The sequence below is a fragment of the Pteropus medius genome, unplaced genomic scaffold, assembly GCF_902729225.1.
Source record: "Pteropus medius unplaced genomic scaffold, Ma_sr-lr_union100, whole genome shotgun sequence".
In the NCBI taxonomy this organism is placed as follows: Eukaryota; Metazoa; Chordata; class Mammalia; order Chiroptera; family Pteropodidae; genus Pteropus; species Pteropus medius.
Genome location: NW_024354502.1, coordinates 6,080,763 through 6,101,192, shown reverse-complemented (window position 1 = coordinate 6,101,192; position 20,430 = coordinate 6,080,763). Strand labels below are relative to the sequence as shown.

At 41.8% G+C, this 20,430-nt stretch overlaps 1 protein-coding gene across 1 annotated transcript in view; it reads right to left on the bottom strand.

Annotated features, from left to right (window-relative positions):
* SNTB1 (syntrophin beta 1) overlaps positions 1–20,430 on the bottom strand; it is a 201,729-nt gene that overhangs the window by 29,053 nt on the left and 152,246 nt on the right. The window lies entirely within an intron of this gene.

Here is a 20,430-nt window from a genome sequence, read left to right as displayed (position 1 = left end):
TTTTCTCAAGGCCTTGGTATGTATAGTCAGTGCAGCCGAGAAGCAGCCCAGCTGCGAAACAGCTGTCACCATTTCTCACCTGCCAGTCAGCATCGAAATCTTTATTTTACAGTGGGACGCAGATGCTTGAGGACTAAGTGCTCCCAGCTGGTTCTCTGGTAGAGTGCATTGTTTTTCTTATGAAATAGTAAGATTTAAAAGCTTTGGAATAAATATCCGAAGCCTCGGGAATTGAGGCGAATGTCTGTCTGAACAAGTATGAGACATCGCAGGCTCTTCCCCCGGTCTTTCACTCTCAGATTATTTTTGTGATTCAGGCACCATCTTGAAATTCTCTTGTTCTGTTGACTGTTTCGTTCTATTCATTGCAGATCATTCTTTAACTCACGGGCTGAGATGAACTGGCCAGGATACGAGAGGATGCAAACATCAGTTGCATGATTAGGCCTGATGACCCTTAATTTTTAGTTGACCTGGGGAGTCTGTGTAGCTCAGATCTTACCATCCTTGTCTGCCCAATGTTGATCCCATCATACTCCCTAAATGGTCTCCCATCTATAAAAATATTCTCCTTCCAATTTGAACTCCAGGATAAATTTCGATGCTCAGTTTGGAAAGACTCGGTGCTCCAGCCTTGCTACTCAAAGCATGGATTGTGTTTCAAGAGCAGCGGCATGACCTGGGAGCTTGCTGGAAATACAGTGTCAGGCCCATCGCAGACCTACTGAATCAGAAATTGCATTTTAACAAGACCTTCAGGTGAGTCATGTGCTCATTAAAGATTAAGAAGCACCGTTCTAGATGAACTTAAGATTGTCTTTGACACTGGCAACTAATTCAGTGCAAACCATATCCAAAATCTATTCAGAATTTAAATAAATGAGCTAAATTAATGATAAAGGCTAATTTCTTCCCTTTCTAGTCTTATCGTTAGAGAATAGGAAGTGCCACAGTGAAATCTACATTGAGGGAGAAGCAAGTAATTGTGGCTTTAGGAATGAGTGATGAGAGTTGAGAAGATGTGCAGGATGGTACACAGGTGATGTAGGTGATGTAGTTTTATAGGCTGCTTGAGTCTGGGTTCCTGCTCCATTATTTATTGCCGGTGTGACTCTGGGCAAGTTAGTAGTCTCTATGCTTCTATTTCCTCACTGATAAAGATAACATCATATAAAGTAGGGGTTCAGAGTGCTGACTCTGGGGCTGGAATGCCGTAACATAAATCACAGCTCTATGATTTACTAGCTGTGAGATCTGGAGCAAGTCAGCTAATTTCTTCGTATCTCAGTTTCTGTTTCGGTAAAATGGGGAAATAATAATACTTAAATCAGAGGGTCGTTGTACAGATTGAGTTAAAAATGTCTAAAATGCTTAGCATGGTGCAGAATAAGCATCATTTTGAGCCTAAGTAGCACGTACCTCATAAAGCTATAGTGGAGATAAAATGAAAATAGTGCATGTAATGCGCTTGGCATGGCACCTGGCAGATGGTAAAGCTCTCGGTGAAACGTCGAGTGGAAAAACTGTGGCAGACTCACCGATCTCTAAATTTGCCAAAAAATGGTATTCTTTGGAAAAGATAACAACAATATGACAAAGTACTGACTTTCCCTGGGGAAAAGTATAAGGCAAGCCCAGAACATCTTTGGTGCTGACAATTTCAATCCATTCTCCTCACATCCTTTTCAAAGTTCTCCTAGGAAGAACTCATTGCACAATGATTATCTTTATTTTTTAATGCTCCTTTCAACAATTCCAAATAAAACCTTCCTTTCAGGAAGGAAGAAATCCTCTGTGAGGCTATTTACACTAGAATGTGAATGACTGCCTGGTTTATTTCTTCCTTTATACATTTTGTGCCTATTTTAAAAATCCATCCAACAGAACAACAGCAACTTTAAGAGACCAAAACGAGTTGTTAGAGGAGGCAATGTACCAGACCCTACAAGGTGAATAAGATATGGTCTCAAGGAATAAAGTGTTGCTTTTTTTCTTGGAGGGCGGGGGTTGGAATAAATTTTTCCCAGCCTCTACATTAAACCTAGTAAATTACTTTTCTAGCTCATTAAGCAGGACTGGAGAAGCTACAAACGATCCTCCCAAAGTGCTTGTCTTACTTACCTAGTCAGATCTGATCCATTAACTTTGCCTGGAACCCGTCATTTCAATGTGAACACAACTCAGCATCGTTCCTCAAAAACAACATTACATTTGCAAAAGAAACCTCAGCAGTAAATACCAGCAGTACAGTGCAGACCTTTCTAAGAGTGGAGTTATAAACTCGCCCATATCAAGCTATATAGATAGTCGAGAATAATCCCAAGGCCCTAAAGAATTCGGTGGTTTATCAAAGAGCCCTGTGCAAGTATGTCATCTCCGCGGGGAGAAGACTCGGACTGGGCATTCCCACCGTTCCTGTGTGCGGAGTGATCATCTTAACACCCCGTGAATGCTCGAAGGCAGAAGTCTGCCCATGAGGACATCCGACCTTCCGGGAAGAAAAATTTCATGTTGAAGAACAGGTCTCCACAGCCACACATCGGGCCGCGCGAGTGTCACATCACAAATTCCTTCGAGGACCCTTTTCTTCAGGCTCGAGCGTTTGTGCTGATGTTCAGTGACAACGTCCATGACAAACCCAAATTTCCTGGCACCCAAAGATTTCCAGTGATAACGCAGAGGTTCTGGGGACGTGTCTGCATTCTGTGACAACGTGACTCCTGAAACAGATGTGATGTGACTTGCGTCTGGATCCCGGCTTCCTGCCTTCAGATGCCGTAGCGGTTTCTGAAGAACTGATCATATTTCTAATGAGAAGAGTGAAGAGAAATAAACCGGGGAAATGGACATTCCATTCTGAAAATATTCGGAAGCTGAACTGCGAGCTGAATGCTGCCCCTGTAGTCACTTCTGCAGAACATGAGAGAAAGAGTTTACGAAATGACAACGGGAGTTTCAGAGAGAGCGGGAAGAAGGCACTGGTCAGAATTGAGGGAAGTAAATATAAGAGTATAAAGTCAACAGGTGTACATCTTAAACTTACACACTGTTACGTGTCAAATATATCTCAATTAACAAGAAGTGAGGGAAGTAGTCACTGAGTCCTTGATTTCACACAGGTCTCATAAGTCATCTAGATCAGCAGCTGTCAGACTTCGTATTCATTGGCCCCTCTGATCAGATTAAATCACAAGCCACAGAACAAAATGTAAAACAACTGGAAGAGGATTTGTATGGGGTGGCAGCCTGGTTGAGGTCCTAGACTTTCTGTCCTTTATCCTATCGCCACCCACACCTCGCAGTGAGGTACCTAGACCTACTGGAATATGGTTTGGAAATTGCTGACCGTGGCTCCTCTAAAATACCCAGAAGCTGCAGATTACGTTCAAAGACAGTTTTACCAGAACCTTTCAGTACCTTTTTTTGTAGGTATTTCCAAAGAAAAGAATGATACTGTTGCCTCTTAGGCAGAGTTGCAAGGATTCAACGAATAAATGCACAGAGAGGGCTTAGAAAAGTGTCTTGCATTCAGTAAACAAGCAAGCCTTAAACAATATTAGCTATTCTTACTATGACATTAAAGTAAAAATAAGTGATTATCAAGTTAAAGAGTTGGGCAAGAATTACTCCCCTTTGTGGTTCTAATGTCCCCATCTGCCAAAAGATGACACAAGACTAAATTATTGTTAACAGCGTCTCCAACTTCAAAATTGATTATGTTTTTCAGGTTAAAATTCCCTTCTGCTAGATCGAGACTGCTTTAGTTACTGGGACTCTTGCTTTATGTCTCTTCTTTGTTCCGTGGACTCTGTTCGTAGAACAAGCAAACAATGTGTGGGTTTGTTTTTCTCCCCTCATGCCAACTCACTCTTCCTAACATATTAATTTTCTGTCTTCTACTTGAGCCTAGTGACATCTCGGCCATCGTGATGTTTCAGGGCAACGAACTGCAATTACCTACAGTATTCAGAACAGTTAACATGCTGTGCAGGGTTGTCGCCTAGGAGCCTAGGTGTATAGTAGGCTATACTGTCTAAATTTGTGTAGTTCACCGATGTGCTTGCAGCGATGAAATTGCCAAATGCCACATTTCTCAGAACAGAGCCCCGTCATTAAGCAACACGTGACTACTTAACAGCTATAAGCACTTGTTTGCTGATGTGTAATATGCTAATATGGCGGCCTATGCATATTTTAGAAGGATTGAATGAAACGATTTATGTAAAGCACTTCCCATATGACAAATACTAGAAATGTGGAACGATCCGCGTCACACAGCTCAAGTACCCTCTCTCCTCCAGCTATCCTACTCAAGAAGGAAGGTCTAGATGTAGGGGGAACAACTACTAGCAGAGTGAAAAATGGTCACCAGGGAAGAGGGTCAATCACAACTTTTGTGTGGGAGATGATGATTATCTGGATAACTTTTTATTTGAAATCTTCTCACCTCAGGTTTCTAGGTATTTAGAACAAAGCGCAGGATACCAGAGTAATAATAATGAGCACTTATCAATTTCCAAATGCGTTTTAAACAGTAGATGAGTAATCCCTTCGCCATGTCTCAGAGAGGCAGATAAAGATCACCTTCACTGGAACGAAAGAAGAAGAGGAACAATTTTAAATGTGTCCACAAGGCACATGGGGAACGTGCCAAGCGAGCCCCACTCAATCTATAACTCTCTTTCAGCCCCGTGGCCCAGCAATTGGGAGCTGGATGGGACATCTACACCTGGATGCAGAGTAGAATGCAAAGGAAGAAGGCAAAGAAGGCTAGAAAATAAGTCCAGAACAAGGTTCTGCGGAGCCGCAGCTCCCAGGACTAATCTCGTGCCCCTCACACAATTCCCAAATTGTCTGGCACCCGCGTTGCTCATGGGCTACAAGGTGGTTCAAAGAGGGGAGCAGATCGAGTGACCCATCCTGTCTGATGTATGTCAAGACAATAATGAAGACTGTTAGAGAAAGCAGAGTGAAAAATGTGGAATGAAAAATATGGTCTGCCTGTGGCACATTTAAAGAGGGTATCATTTTTATATGCCAACCCTCCCATCGACCAACAGCGGCAGCTCCCAATTTTAGGCTTGATTCTTCCTGCCAAATTCTGAAACCGGCCCTGTATTTCTATAAGCCATACATAATAAAGCCTGAGATTCCATGAACGCTCATCGGAGGCAACGTATAACTTCGTATGTGAGACTTTGGTGCTTAGGTTCTAGATGAGTCACCTCAGGCGTCAGCACGCCCTTCTGCAAGGCTCTCGGGGAGAAACTTCCTTCCTTCTTCCTGGCTTCTAATAGCTACCAGTGTTCCTCGGTGTTTTGTGGCTTGAAGCTGCATCGCTCCCATCTCTGTCTCTGTTGTCACATGGACTTCTTTCTGAGTGTCTTCGTATGACCTTCTTATAAGGAGACCCATCGCTGGACTTAGAGCCCACCCTACTCCAACATGAAATCAACTAATCATATCTGCAAAGACCCTATTTCTAAATCAGGTCCCATCATGAGTTCCCGAGCGGACATGAATTTGGGGTGTGCTCAGGGGTAAAAACAAAACATTAATCCTAAGAAAATGGTCGGAATCCAGTACATTTTCAGTTCTCTTTTTTCCCTTTGAACACTTGCAGACATACAGTAGATTTTTGAAAGTTATTTACTGGGTATGCAGAAGGTCAAATGCTAATGTGCTCTAACAGAGCCTTTGATGGCTCTATTAAAAGTGATGCCTTGGTCCCTGGGATTTCATAATAAAGCCAACCTTAGGGCAGATCACACATACCCAAGGAGATAAGTGGCAGCTAGGATTTTAAATCTCCTCTCATCATACAGAATCACGGAAAGAGGAGGCAGGAGGCACATGAAGGTCAAGTCCCCATCACGACCTAGAGCATTCCAACCACACGAACCTGGCCTTTCAACTGTTTTGCCTCATTTGCTTAGTGCTAATGAGACACTTCTTCAAATGACAACATTCTAAGATACATTACAGGCAATGATTCCAAGGTCTCTTCTTGCTTTAAAAAGATTGTTGGATTACCATGCATTTTACTGCAAGTTCAGGCTAAACACAGTCAAGGTGGACTCATAAATTGGAAGAACCAGATCCATCCACCTGAGCCTGTGCCTCAGTAAGTTCAGGGTGGTTTTCCAGCCTGCATCCTTCTTTGCCTCTTGAGAAGCTGAATGACAGCCTCGCAGGAGCAGCCTACTCTCTACCACAGGGAGGAGGAGGGCCACCCCACACCCCTCTTTCTGCCCACCTCAACCTAGTAACTCCCCCTCCAAGGAAAGAGGTGCTATTACTCTAATTGTTCAGATCTAGGAACTGTCATTGAGCCTCTTTTAATAGCAGGCATTGTCCTGTTGTCAAGGGTGGGTGTCTGTGGTCACTACCCAAATCCCTGTATCTGTGTGATGAGAACATATATGCTGGACTGACTTTAGGGACAAAATAATCATTTTGAGCCACGTGATTGATTTGCTTCTGTAGCCAGCATCCTATCTTTAAGACAGTCCACAGAAAACAAGGTGCATCACTTCAGCCAACTTCTACATAACTTGACATTTATCTGAGTTCAGCATCAGGGCTTATTGGGCACTTGCTCAGCTGTTAACAAATGTATTTTTTTTTCTTGTTTTCTATTAGCGCATCATTCCCTCTCTCTCTCTGCTGGGGACCCCAGAAGGGAGAAGGAGTGAGTAGTAACATCAGCCAAATCCTACTCTGAATCCCCCCAGCGGTCAGCATTCTGGTCATGAACTTGGGCCCCAAACTGGATTCCGCTGTGTGACCTCCCTCCCCTTGTCATGTCCACTTTAAATAATTGTTCCTGCACATTTACCTTCCTCCATTAGAGTTTACAACTTATTTTCTCCCTCCCTCCAGGGAACCCTTGGCTCCAATCATGAAACTCAGCTCCCTCAGGCATCTTTCTGGATTAGAGGTCCCCACCCTGTCAGTCTGTCATTACTGAGCCTTGGCTCTTAGAAGGCTACCTCACCAACTGTTCTGTTTAGAGTCAAAATATTTATTTGTCACCTCGTCAGTGCCCCCTTCAGTGCCAGGACAGAGCAACTCTCTCTGGACCACTTTCGAACGCCAGCTGTTGGGAATGGTGACCTGCCATTTGTATGAAATGAATTCTTCAGAGTGCTTCATAGCGGTTTCATCTCGTAAACCTGTAAACATTCCCTTGCCATCTTGTTTACGTGTTTGCTCTGCTCAACCTTTTCTGAGAAAAATCCCAGCGTAAATTTCAACTCCAGCGCCCTGCCCGAATTATACACTATTATAATTGAGTAAGGTCAGAATAGTTTGAAGTTTGCTCTATCTTTGGGTCTGTTAAAAATAGTAGTAAGTTAAGAGAGAAAGGTTTAGAAAGAACGTGACATATCAGATATTGAGTCATTTAAATCCGATGGTTTAAACATCTACAAGACTGGAAAAGAATTTTCTTTATCAAGGACTGGGGGAGTAAACATGTTTTGGGCGCCTACTCTGTGATAAGCACGGTAAGGTATATTGTGCCTCTCCCTCCCCCAAATTCATATGTTGCAGTCCTAACCCCCAACATGACAGAATGCGACCGTATTTGGCACTATGATTATTGCAGATGAAATTAGTTATGACGGGGTCGTACTGGAATACAGTGGGCCCCAATCTAAGGGGAAACTTGGACACAGAGACACACACAAGGAGAACACTAATTGAACAGTGAAGGCAGAAATCGGGGTGATGCATCTACAAGGCATGGAATGCCTAAGATTGCCCACAAACCGCCAGAACCTAGGAGAGAAGCGTGGAGTCGATTCTCCCTCACAGCCCTCGAGGGAGCCAAGCCTGCTGACACCTGAATCTTGGGTTCCTAGCATCCAGAATTGTGAGACAACACATGTGTAGCAGCTTGCTGTGGTGGCCCTAAGCAAGTAATGCAAGCACCGTGCTACGTTTTACTTCCCTTATTATTGTCCCCAGTTTACAGAAGAAGAAACTGTGCTTCAGAGTGGTCATATACTAGCCAAGGTTACATAATTAGAGTTAGAAAGCCTTCTTGAGTTATATACCTTCTTGACTTCGAAGCTGTGATATTTTCAGATCACAGAGCTGCTTCCCATAACAAAGGAAAAGGGGGATGAGGTGGGAAAACAAGGGGAGAGGTAGGAAGGAAGACAGCTGGGAACGCAGCGGTAATGTCTCTGTCTAACTGGAGTGCAAAGAGTCCAGCTCTGTGCCACTGTGCAGCAGGCTATGTTTCCCCTTGGGGTCCTTCATTTTTGCCCTTTTTAACCTCCTGGCACAAGGGGCTTCACTCAGGGCAGACATCGGTTTAATCCAAGTTCCTAAATTCCCCTCCAAATAATCAAAGCTCTTTATTCCCCAAGTCTCACATCTGATTAAAGTAATTCAAGACTAAGGTGTAAATGACTCATAACCCTTAGTATGGTGTTCTCTAAGGGATATTTCTATTTATAACGAGTAGCTGGGGCAAAATTAGTCTGTTCTATTCACTCTTCATTGCACAATTGAAGGGTTAGTAAATGAAGCATAGTTTGTCCTCCAAAGGTGGTGAAACATTCCATTATACTATAAATTTAATTTGCATTTTTTTTTTTTATTTTAGCAAACTCTATTCTTCACTGGTGGTGTTCCCCCCAGTATATTGCAAATTCTAAGATGCTGATGTCCAACTTAATGTGCAATGCAGTTTGAAATCAACCATATACGTTTAGCAACTATGAAAATGTGTTTAGATATTTGTAACTACCAAACTTTTCTAGATATTTGCATCACTAGGAAGGTAAGTGGCTCCTGACCTTTCTAGTTCATGGCTTAGAAACCACTGGATTCCAAACAGATGCTTTCAGCAATGTAATAGTGGCTGTTACTAACCATAGAGTCTTCTAGACAAGGAGTCACAAATTCAAGGATTACAGAGGACCATATATAAGGGGGGAAAAAAACCCTAACTTTTGAGTAGTTTCTTTTCAACGTTAGTTTATCATTACCCTATCATTGCTAGGAAAGACTGTAGACACAGCATTGCCAAATGCTCTGGGGGAGAATTCATTTCCTTGCCTCTTCTTGCTTCTAGAGACTGACTGCATTCTTTAGCTCATGGCTCCACATCAACTGCCTTTTACCCTCTTGACTCCTCTTGATCACCTTCTCTTGACTCTGACCCTCCTGCATTCCTATTATAAGGACCCATGTAATTAGATTAGGCCCACCTAGATAATCCAGGATAATCTCACCATCTCAAGATCATTAACTTAATTACCACTGCAAAGTTCCCTTTATCTCGTAAAGTATCATATCCCCAGGTTCTGAGGATTAGGATGAGGCCATCTTTGAGGGGCCATTATTCTGCCTACCTCAGTTGGCAACTAATTCAAGTTAGAAAAATAGTGTATGGGATGAAGTGATAGGAAGTGTGGCATCTGTTTTCAAATCTCCAGCACAGCACACTCTCTCCCACATCCTACCCCCAAAGTGGTCGATGAAGAAAACAAGAAGAAAAAAATATGGACAATTTTTTAAACTGGGAAATGTGCAGCTAGAGGTTCATTATTGTTTTTATCTTTCCTTTTATGTAAATTTTAAGTTTTTTTCTGTAATAAAAAAATTAAAAAGTAAACAATATGGAGACCAAGAGAAATATACCTTCAAGCCAGACACGGCCCACTATCTGCCACTCTGCTGTTAAATAATGAGCATCTACCTGTTGAGAAATATACAACACACATGAATACAATTGCTGCAGAGGCACTCACAGATCTAACGTACAAGGTTTTGATGAGTTCCTAGTCTTCTTTAAAGGCCTCAACATTCTGCTAAAGTACAAGTGTAATAATCTAAATTAACTGAAGGCTGAGGTCTGAGAGTGGATATTAGCTACTGAGAGATTCTCAAAGGCAGCCTTCATCTTCAAAACTCTGTGTGTGTGTGTGTGTGCGTGTTTCATTTATAGTGGCCTAGCTAGTGGCTCCCTTGAAGGAAAACCATCTTTGTCTCTATATCAAATGTGGATACCAAAAAAAGTAAACTTCTAATGCAGGTGATATAAGTGAAGGGATAGGGAAAGATATAATTAGTGATCTTTCCTGGAAAACTGAAATTTATTGGAGAAAATTTATACACAGTGGCTTTAGGATTTGGGGACTCTCAAAGTTCTTGAAACACAGCTCTCACAAATGACAACGGTCTCCGTAATATTTCTCTGTCCCTAATGTGCTACCATCCCACTCCCGTACTTATTCCTCTGTTGAGCTTAAGACAGCCAGATATTTCTCCAGCAAAATGGGTTTATTTGGGAACAACAAAGAATTAAAATTCAGGACACTGGGTCTAAAGGTGAACACCACACAAGTCCAGGGAATCCAAGGAGAGGCACTCTCTTTTATGGGCTTGGAAGGAGTTATTGTAAAGGAAGCATCCATTGGAGAAAACTGAAAGTTAGAAGTATAGTGACTTTTCGTTGGCTGAGTTACAGCGGTCTCCCATTGGTCGAGCTGTTACTGGGCGACGAGGAATCTATTCTTCCTGCTAGAGTAAAGCAGTATCACTTCCTGTCGGAGATGCAAGGTATGGCTCTTCCTGTTGGAGTGAGTGTGGTGTGTTGAGTGACATGTCCGTGAGCATTCTCTCTTTCTCACGACTCCATTTTAAATGTCATTTCTGCTTATTAATTTTCACACTTCTAACTCTTGAAAAATCAGCCTTTGGAAATTCTCCTCTTATGTGGGAGGCCTGTGTTTCATGTCCTCATGGTTCCGTGTTTTATCTAGGTATGGAGGGTACCCTCATAATGCGTGGAACAGAGTGGGTGTTCAGTAGATCCGGACTGAACTCTGAAGGGCAGATGTCATACCTAGGCGTCTCAGGTCTCCAGCAAACACTGTGAACTGTGTCTAACCAGTGTCGCTTAAAGGGCTGAGAGGCCTGCGACCTACATGCTCTCTCGTGGACATTCTTCACCCACCCCAGGCTCCAATTTCCTATTCCTTTCGCTGAGTGTGAGTTGTCTACACTCAGCTTCTAGAAACAAGACGAAAGGCTTCTTCTAATCTGTGACGCTCACACATGATTAAATTAGACTCCTCTCAGACTGGTCTGGGAAGCTATTTTATACTTTCATTAACTCTAAAGGGCCATTTCAATTACAGTCCCTGTTTGGTAAACAAGTTATCTTTGACTTACAGACTTCTCTAATATCCAGAAAACATGCCCTTTAAAGGAATACTGATATGCAGTAGAAATTCATAATTTTGTACACAGCTATCTTTTGAAAGGCTGTTGACATTATCACTAAATCCAAAAGGAGCAATTTTTCACACACACACACACACACAAAAACAATGTCTCTGCTTCAGTATCCTCTGTTTTGTTTTCATTGGGTGTGTCTGTGGGTTGCCTTGTTGATTTTCTCAGTTTATTTATCCTTCAAAAAAAGAAAGCCAAGAGTTCTTTGAAGGAAGAGGCTGTTACATCATAAGGAGTGTCCCCCCTCAACACCCATTTTCTAAAAGTCATGGCCTGGACTAACAGCTATCCAATTATGTCAGACATCACAACATGTTTACTATATGAAAGAAATATCAACATGTTCGCTTTCAGTCGGATCTACTAAAGTTTTATGACTAAAACAAAAGCAAAAAATAATTTACTTCAGAGAAATCTCAAAATTTGTGTGTGTCCGAGGACCAAGTGACAAATTCCAAAGTCTATTTATCTTACTTTAGTTTAAATGCCTTCATAAAACCTGCCCCAGCTGGGAAGGTTCGTTTTTTTTTCTCTGACCTCCTGGAAGCAAGGAGGCAATCTAGTATGAAGAACATAAATCTTGTTGTCAGGCAGTTCTAGTCTGCAAGTCAGCTCGGCTATTTACAGTGCGATCTTGAACTAGTTACTTATCTTCTCCACGCTTTACTTTCCTCATCTATAAAACGGGGGTGATAAAAGTCTCTCTCCCATATGACTATTAGGAGTATGAAATCAGATAATGTGTATAAATGGCTTATAGCACAGTGCCTGACAAAAAGTAAGTTCTCAAAAACCAGTGTTTCTCCAAATTTGGTCTGCAGATCACAGATTTCTGCAATTTGGTCTGCTTCAGAATCAGACTGCTAATTACAAATTCAGATATCTGCCTCGTCGAAAATCCTATTATTCCAAAATGCTGGAGATGGCATTAGAATCTACTTATATACCAGCATGGGCCTTGGGTTAAGTCTTGTGTATACCGTTGTTTGAGAATATTCGCGATAAGTGTCAATTACCATTACCATTTTCTACCAGTGATTTCCAAAGGCCAGACCCTTGGATTTCTGCCTCAGTATCACTGGGGTACTCATTAAAACTGTAGGTTCTTGAATTCCAAATCCACTGAATTCTGATATCTAGGGATTAAGACTACACATTTCTATTTTTGTAACTTCTTCTCGAGACTCTGATACCCAGGCTGCTTTGGGATCCCCTGGCCCACATAACTCATCCTGACACTGGATCATAGCCCTTTATTTTTTAACCATTTTGTCAGTGTCTACGATACTATGATAAATGTCTGTTGTTGAATGAGCTGACCTGAACGAAAGTGTGTCTGCCCAAGAAAACCTCTAGGCTAAGATAGAGCTACTCAGGGATTTCTTGCTTCTCATTTCTTCCTAATGTTCTATCCAGGAACATTTGGTTCCTGCAGGTGGTTTTTCTGAACTTTAGTCATTAATGTACACTTTTCATGATTTTTGTTGTATCCGCTTGTACTATTGTGAGAACAACTGCTAGCTGCCCACCTTATATCTACTCTCCTTTTTACTAAAAGAACTCCAGTTATTAGGTGTGACAATACATCCAGTTAAAAATTCTATATCCTAGCTCCAGCTTATCTTTCACATTCACCCTCCTCCAACAATTCTGGCACAGACGTGTTCTCGGCCTCCACCCCATTAGACTCGTTCAGATATCCAAGTTCATATTCATTTGGTTGGGTCATCCATACAGGCACCTCCTATACTGAAAAGAGGTCTCTTTCATGTCTGCTGGCACACTCTTTGTAGTTATCAAACAGGAAACACTGTAAATGTTATTTCTAAATAGAAAAGTGGCTGTGAAAACACAGAATGACATGTGTTTTTCCTCCACTCTTTAACCTTATGTTTTCTCCCTCATATTCCCCTTATGCAATGAACACATTGGCAGCCAACATGCTCTTTTTGTAATTTTTAAAAGAATCACAGGGAAAATTCCAAGGATGTTTGAACATTCATTAGAATGAAATGAGACATAGAAAGGTACTGTTTTACACGTAGTACCATGTCAGATTGGAAATCTTTTAAAATATGAATGTTTTCTGGATGATCTTGGACCTACGTGAGGGCTTTTAAAAACAGGCTTCATATAAAACTGACTTCATACTAATTATGAGATCTTCAGATTTATAAAACTGGTAATGTAGGGTACTAACTATTATGAACCTAACTGCAGAGAGGGGGAAGGAATTCCTCACTTCTCCCTGGCTCCTGCCCTCTAATTTCTACCAGTGCCTCACATCAGCCTCATTTAGGTAGATAACAGTATCTACTTCACAGGATAACTGAGAATCAAACGAGGTAACATATAGAAAGTAGGAAGCGTAGGAAGCAGCACACGGAGTGTTAATAGGAATAAATGTAAATGTGCACTTTGTTAATGCTGGTTCCTGGACTCCCCACGTCCCCGGCTGGCCTCGCAGTGCTCCTCAGAGATGAAACGGCATCCACTGTCATATGAGCATATCCTTAACCAAGTCTGATCCCCGCTACCCCTGTGCTAATCGTAGATTTCATCCCAACACAACAGCACCTTTGATGGAATGGGTTGTCTGCAAGGCACTGTACTTCCCTAAAGGAAGCATCTGCAGAAGTGGGTAGCACACAGAACATCCACCATCACTGGCTTGATGCTTAGCATCATGGATCCTCAGACACTTCTCTCTGGGATTTTCCTCAGTCCTTGGATCATCAGTAAGTCCTTACGAAAATTAGCCATGCCAGACTCCTCAAGAACGCGCTTCTTGTATTTTCATCTTTTGCTTCCAACAATTTACTTCTTTCTACAGCATCTTCTTATGTGCTCTTCATTTGCCAAACTCTGTTAAATTTAGTCAACTTCACCTCCACCTTTGGATCCTTAGAGAATTGATGACCTTTTTCATCACAGTCTCTTTTTCCCTCTCTACCTTAAGACCCAAAGATCGAAGGTGTACACGTAATTCTAGATAGATCTGCCAGAGATGCACAGCAGCTCCGGCACCTCCTAACTCTCTGCCAGGAAGGAATGTCTAAGAATAACTCTGGATTTAGACTCACAGTGTGGGGAGTGTAAAGTCTTGGACAGAAAACACATTAACCATGACAACACGATGGGTTATAGATGTGCTACAGCTGCTACCAACGGCCGTCCTGTTTTATGAGTCTGTAAATACATCCATTTTGGCCTCTTTTTGCCTCGTACTCATTTTGCCTGCAACAAATTTTAGGGTCCTTTCTAGCATCGTCCCCCTGAGTGTCTTACAAAGTCCTGTCTGTACTCTTTTCTCTTCTACCCTCACGAAAACTCAGTTCTTCTTTCGTGTTCATTGTGTGCGAAGGGGTGTGATTTAGGTGAAAGGAAATGAATTCCTTAATATGCAAGCATTTTGGTCTCAGTGGCTGCAAAGATCCACTCTCATTAAATTAAATTGAAAAAGGGATCGTTCAGTTGAAAATGATGAGGATGATGATCATGATGAAACAAATAAAAAAAAGTTTAATTTTACTACTTTCTCTTAAAGAGATTAGGAGACTATCTCTTCCTACTACTTTTATTAATAGTCACTAATTATCTACAGTTGACCCTATTTATGGGAAAAGCTAAGTCTTCTATGAATGTAGATTTTAAGTGTGTAAAAGCTGAAAGCTTTGCTAGAAAGCTACTCCAACCTATATTTGTGTGTGTGTGTGCGTGTGTGGGTGCATATGTATATGTATACGCAGACCTATACATATATATGTATGTGTGTGTGTGTGTGTGTGTGTATATATATATATATATATATATATAAATTAGCAGACCTATGTCAAACTAAGAAGCTGAGCAATTTAAAAAAATTTTTACCAAGAAACTTAAAAAAAAATTTTTTTTTAAATCCATTCACATCCTTCGAACAGACCATCCCAATTAAGTGAAGTAATAGATGTTCATTCCCGTGACACAGGCTGAAATAGGGCATAGCTGTTACATAAATCATCAACAATAAACATGTAATTATAAACTGTGGTAACTGCTGCCACTCATCATGAGGCTTACACAAGCACTGTACTCGGTCTAGTTCACTTTCTCTTACTCCGAAGTTCCCTTCGCATCAAATGCCATTAAAGGCAAGTGTGAAGGTGATGCACACACCTGGAATAACAGGTGCATGGATGTTACCGGCTTTCTCTAAATATTTCTGCAAACAGCAGATTCCTTTGCGTATGATCCTTCATCCCCACCCTGTTCCCATGGCTTTTTTTTGGGTAAATGTTTATACAGCTGTTAAAAAGGAGAGGAAAAACAACTTTTGGGACTCAAAAAAAAAAAAAAAAAAAAACCTCCCTGAAACAGATCCTCCTCTCTTGCTTTGATTTTCCATCTTCTCACACTTATAAAAAATAAATTCCAGAGAGTTTTGATTCATAGGGCAGATCATTAAGAAAAGTGTGAGGTCAGTTAAGTTTCACTGTGGCCACCAGAAGTGACATGTAAGATATTTCAAAACTAGCCTGGGTACCAGCTGAAACGGAGGCCATCAGGGAGCAAGCCTTGGATCCTACGCAGAGGTGGCCTCGGCCTCTCACATATCTTTTGCCTTCCTTTTAGGTCTCACATCTGGTTCCATTTGGTCGAGGTCTTCCATTCAGTCAAATACTTACTGAGCACTTCCTGTGTCTTTGTAACCCCAGGAATTGGATAGTGAAGAGGGCACAAGTAGTCCCTATCCTCTTAGAATGTAGGTCCTTGATGGCGACAGACCAAAAAAGCGAGGGAACAAACAAATGATTACAAAATCGCGGTAATAAACAAAGCAAGTGATGAAATAAGGGAGCAGGGAGAAGGAATGACTTAATTGAAATAAACTCATTCTTCTAAGGACTGCTAGGGCTTAAACGGTTAGTCTTGTAAGAGTTATTTGCATCATAAGAAGGGACAAACCATTAAGCCAAAGAAATAAATTGTTAATGATGGAATTTCTGCCATAAAATGACATAATGAGAAAATTATTTGGGGAGATGGGACATTATTTGGGGAGAAAATTATTTGGGGAGATGGGGTTTTTCCTAATCTCATAAATCACCTCATCTAGGAAGCCATCTGGGGAGTCTATTTTTAAAGCTGGACTAAATTCACAAATATAAAGACGTCCTGGTCTGAAAGGAGGGGAAATAGAAAACTGTTCAAGACGTTCCTTCTTGGGCTGGGATCAGGCAAGAAAGAACTTTCACTGTTTATTTTACCCTATTCTCTATCATTTGCATTTTTAATGAGCTTTTCTTACTTTTGTCACTTACAAAGAATATGTGTGTGGGGGCCCTCTTCTGAAGAGCTCATGCTTAAAATGTATAAGTCTCGTGCCATTTTGATATTTTTGAATTATTTCAAACTTTACATTTGAAGTTTGTGGTAATTTTGTCACAGCAGCTATGGGAAAGTAGTCCAACATGGCGGGGGGTGAGGAGAGGGGCATCGCTCTGCCTCCCACAAGTAGTGTGATGGATTTGCATAAGCACATGTGATGTGCCCACCCCTGTTTCATGGCCGGGGTTCTTGCCAAATGGGCATTTTTACAGGATGGCAATTTTCAGGCACACTAGTGAAAAAATGAGCATCCTTCACAACAGAACCACGAAGGAGGATCCGAACTAATGAGTTTGCTGATTGATCACCATTTTGACTGGTGAGCTCTTAATGAGGACATAAGTCACTAGCTAATTATACAAAGCAGGAGTTTGGGAACACACCACCACTGGAGGAGGCAGAGCCTGCTAATTTGCTGATCTCTGCAGTCTGGAAAGGGGCCAGCTCTGGACGAGCCCCCCGCACAGCAGCAAGGCACTGCCCCTCCCCAGGACCGAAGCTGCCCATCCTGTAGCCCCAAGCACTTAAGACCTGCAGAACTCAGAAGTCCTGAAAAGGTTGTGGTTCTACGTATTTATGTGTAATTCAAACTAAAATCAAGCCCTAATTTTAAAATAGAATATATACACTGTATGCTGAAATTAAAAGTTTCCAGCTGCAAATTCTTCATTCATTCCCCAAAGCTAAACCTTTTTCTCTGGTGGAGGGGCGTTCCTCTGCTGGCGTTTGTAACCATACGCGAGGTGCGCCATCTGCACACCAGTGCAAAGCCATACAGCGTTCACGTCCCTTGCTGCTCCCAGCAGCGTCTCCTCCTGGGTGTCCAGGTCCTCCCTAAGCTGGCCTCGTGTCCTCTCACCAGGGGAGCGTCTCCCTGATTCTCAACAGGAACTCGAGGTTTATCTGGCCATTCTTTTTCACTGGGTCCCCCAAGCCCCGGGTTAATTCCTCATTCTCACCTTGGCACATTTGCTCATAACAGCATCCCCTATCTGTAATGCTGTATTTGGAGACAGGCTCTTTAAAGAGGTAACTAAGTTAAAATGAAGTTGTAACGGTAGGCGTGAATCCAGTAGGACTTTTGTCCTTTTAAGAGGCTATTAAGAGACAGATACATACAGAAGAAACACCATGTGAAGACAGGGAGAAGACGGTCAAGCCCAGAAGAGGCCTCAGAAGAAACCAACCCACCAACACCTTGACCTCAAACTTCTAGCCTCTAGAACTGTGAGAACATAAACTTCCATGTTTAAGCTACTTTGTGGTACTTCGTTATGGCAGCCCTAGGGAACTAATGCAACTTACTGTAATACAATGAAAGGACAGATACTGTAATAGAAGTCTGTTTAAAATATTAGAAACCATAAACACAGAAGAAAAGGAACTATAACTTCTAAAATAAATAAGAAGGAAAAATAAAACAAAAGAACAAAAGTAAAGACAATAAATCCGGTAGAAGAATAAAACAAAAGTAAAGACAATAAATCTGGTAGAAGGCAAGAAAAAAAAAAAAAGAAATATCGAAAGAAACAGATAAAGCAAAGATCCTAACATAGGAAGAGTTTGATGTTTGGTGTTACTTAAACTGAGGGAAATGATGGGTTAGACTACGCCTACGGCCCCATGCTGGAGCATTTCTCTCACTAACCACCCAAGTGTATGATCAAATCACTACCCACCAGCAATAGTCCTGCCACCAGGCACTGGACTGGAGCAGGACATCCTGAGCCATCAGAAGGGACAGCTGCCGCTAAGGTGCAAAGTTCCAGCCTCTCCCACCTCCCATCATCATGGGAGTGTCTCTGAGGACAGCTGCCAGCGATGCAGACCCACCCTTGCGAAGTCTATACTGACACTGAAAAATGATGAAAAATGTTACTTACAATGAGCACACACTAATTTTAAAAAAGAAAATTTACTTAAAAAAAAAAAACATCAGAATGAATGGAAAACAGACTTTGTCAGTCCTTGGGGAGGGAAGAGAGATGCACCTCACTTTACCTAGTGTCACCTGTCTATGCATACGGATATCTCGCAATGCTAGACCAGTGCTCTGCCTGATGTTTTCCAGGCTTTGTAGAAGATACTTGAAAAATTGGCTTTACACTTTCTGGAATCATAGCACAGACCTGCCACACCATGTGAAAATATGCAATCCTAAGGATCCTAGAGGAGGCTGGACCAATGTCCTTAGCCCACCTGATCTCATAGATAACTAATTAGACACAGGAAGACTTGTAGTTATTTAATTCAATACGATTGTGTTTTGCCTTGCACATTTTCTCTGTTGATCACTATTTGATTTTGAAACTTCTCACTTTGTCGTTTCCTTCATTAATCAGCTCATAAACTACTTGAGAACAGGGACTATGTTTTGCCTATGTAGCCCACTAATGCCCTTGAGCAGGGCTGACCCTAGAGTAGACAATTAACCTAAATTTGCTGAATTTTCTCAATAATGCTAAACAGAGCATGTATAAAATTAATGGTGGTTGTTATTCGTCTTATCTGCCACTGAGCTTGAGATTAATTGGACCCTTGCTCACGATTACTTTTAGCCACCTGTTTGTTGGCCAGGGATCGAAGAGCGGGGAAGAGAGAAGTAGCACAATCAGAAGTTATCCAATAACAATTAGAAGCTCTCGGGGAAGATAAGAAAACGGTCAATAAAGAAACTGGAACTATTATTTAAAATTATTTTTTAATATCTGGAGTATTTTTTCATGTTTCCTATGATAGTCTTAAACAATTAAACCATGAAAAGAACAATCACTTCTGAGATACAAGGTGGTAGGAAGCCAACTCACATAGCTACCAAAAAGGTAGAGCCAGATGTGTGGCAAATTTTGGGGGTGGGTTTGCTGAAACTACTCTTAGGATTTTTTTTCCTGCTGCTTATTAGTAGAGTTGGTTCTCACCTAGAAGCATCTGCTTCAAGGTTAACTCAGATATCTTCTTTGTCAAGCCTTCCCTGAGTCTCTCCAAACAGAGTGAAACACTGAGTTTCCACTTGATTTCACTCATATATTTATTCCCTTAGCACATATCAGAGTGCCTGTAGCTAACTGCTAAGTTTTGACTCCAGCACTGGACAGTGAGCACTTGAGAAAAGTGATGATGTTTGTTTTCTGTTTCCACCACGTGAAGGTACAAGGAAACGTTCTGACCCGGAAGAGGGCCCTCACCGAACCAAGCTGGCACCCTGACCTTGGCCTTCCAGCCTCCAGAATCGTGCGAATTGCATTTCCATTGTTTATAAGCCACCCAGCCTGTGGTATTCTGTTGGGGCAGCCTGAATGAACCAAAGCAGATGTTGTGATTAACACTCTGCAAACACTATCAGTTAATCTTTACAAAACCTTTGCAAAGTCGTCCTTATACCCCTTTCACAGATAAGAAGATGAGCTTAGAAACTAAACCAAACCAGCTTGCTCAGGTCACATAGCTAGTAAGTCATAAAGCCAGGCGAAGTCCATAGCCCATGCTCTTTACCGCAGTATACGGTGGCGGTTGTTAAACTTCATCGTGTGTCAGAATCTCCTGAGAATCTCCTGAGAGCTTGCTGAAAATGCAGATTTCCAGGGCCCACTTCCTGGGGGTGATTCTGAATCAGTAGGTTTGGGGGTAGCACCATGGAATCTGCATTTTTAACGAGCATCATTCACCTCCAGGCAATTCTGATGGAGCTCTATACAACACTCTTGTGAAACCCTCTAGTACTGCTGCTTGCTCAACAGATGCCCAATCGCTGATGTCGAATGAGCGAATATAACATTTATTAACGTTTATACAAAACAAGTACTA